General features: G+C 32.2%; 1 long non-coding RNA gene across 1 annotated transcript; it reads left to right on the top strand.

The window, feature by feature from the left end:
• The first annotated feature begins 656 nt into the window (after positions 1-656).
• On the top strand, positions 657-1,321 carry LOC134241049 (uncharacterized). The gene is made up of 3 exons (XR_009986568.1): positions 657-853; positions 1,048-1,149; positions 1,241-1,321. It is a non-coding gene; the product is annotated as an uncharacterized LOC134241049 (long non-coding RNA).
• The last annotated feature ends 454 nt before the right edge of the window (positions 1,322-1,775 follow it).

The following is a 1,775-nucleotide window of genomic DNA, read 5'->3' as shown; positions in this document are numbered from 1 at the left end:
CCTGTGATTTTCAGAAAAAAATAATAAAACTAGTGTGAAAGATGTAAACTAATGCTTTCTGAATCATTGAAATTCCATGCAGAAAAATCATACAAATCATTTTTCTAACACGTGATTTTAAATGTTTATTTTGACGTCATGAGCATGTGCATTTTCCCGTATTTTCTTCAAAAGTTGCAAAAGACACCAATTTTTAATGGAATTTTCTTTCTGAATATATTCTCCACAGGCATGGCCCACAAAGATTTTGAGATATGTGATTTTTTATTTTTTCTATTTTTTTCTTGGGGAGGGGGGGGGGGTGGGCAACATATAAAAAAATTAAAGTGGGCGACGGCTGTGGACAAGATTTTCTGAGGGTAAAATGTCCTTGAAATCGGTTAATTTGAGACTTTAAATACTAGAAATGCATCACATTTATGACGACATATTTACATAATGGTAATCCTTTGTGCCATTTTCTTTCCTGATTTTTCAAAGCCATATACTTAACTAATATTTAAGCCAGTTTCAAAACTTTTTGATGACATAACTTTTTAGGGCACAATAAAGCTAAAACGAAACCTTCTTCTTGTGTGACGATGTTAGGGATCTATTCACTTCTAAAAGACGGGGACTAACATGATACATGAACTGAAATACATATGTTTTCATGCGTCTTTTAATACATCTTTTTTCATTCTTTTAGGTGTACTCTCGGTGCCTTTTCTTCAATGCCCTTTGAATGAATTTGAATGGGAAACCAGGTCGAAGAGATTGTTTTGCCAAGGAAATGAAGAATACCATTGTCTTCTTACGGAGGACACGGTATCAAGAAAGGAGAAGTGTATTCAAATAACAACAATAGCCGACGGTTATATTTTGAATTATTCATTGTTTTCAATCAACGTTTAATAATGTTAAACTGATATTTACTTTGTTTATGAATGGGTAAATTGTGTCTATGAATAAATAGAGGGCTTTATACTTCGACGGCGTCCGACATTAATTATAGCTACATCTTGATGTAACAATACATATTTGAACACATGTATTTAATGTATGCAGGGAATTGCCCAATATTCACTACAACTGGCTACTTACGTAGCAGACCATGCAATATTACAGGCTGTCCAAAAGAGAGGTACCGAAGTAATGAGGTCTACAAATGTAAGAAATATTGGCATGAATATTCGCAAAGTGGAATCTTTCTGATTATTGTTCTTACAACAAGTTTTATGATTAGTTATTACTCTTGCAGATCCAATATGTTATGGCAATATTAATGAAAATACTAATGGCGTAATAAGGCATGAAGGGAAATCACGGATGACTATTTTTGCAGGATAAATATTAGCAGAACATGTATTACTATGTTTTATTTAAAATCAAAACTTTACAATGGATAAAGGAATGGATATAATGCATTCGATTACTTATTATTAGTCTGCCAAACTGCTAAAATATTCTTTATATTTATAACAAAATGTGTAACAGACTATCACTAACCATTTTTTTTTCTATCTTACTTCCAAAGACATACCTTTAAAACTGCAGAAAGCTACTATACAAGTAGAACTCTTTCATTTGCAGTAATAAGAGCTTCCTTAAATAAACGGTATTACGTCTGCTTTTGGATGTCCAAACATATATTGTTTGGGGGAATTGCTGAACTAGAACGAAGAAATTCGGATTGAGAACAATAGAATTAAGGTTTAAAATTATTTAAGAATACGTTAGCTTAGAAACAAAACCAGCATTGAAAAAGGGAGCATGTCTTAGTAAAAAAAACAACA

Source organism: Saccostrea cucullata, unplaced genomic scaffold, assembly GCF_032062105.1.
Source record: "Saccostrea cucullata isolate Sc308-1 unplaced genomic scaffold, CSIRO_AGI_Scuc_v1 ctg8495, whole genome shotgun sequence".
Taxonomy (NCBI): Eukaryota; Metazoa; Mollusca; class Bivalvia; order Ostreida; family Ostreidae; genus Saccostrea; species Saccostrea cuccullata.
The sequence above is the reverse complement of the archived record's forward strand: the minus strand, read 5'-3'. Positions and strand labels throughout refer to the sequence as shown.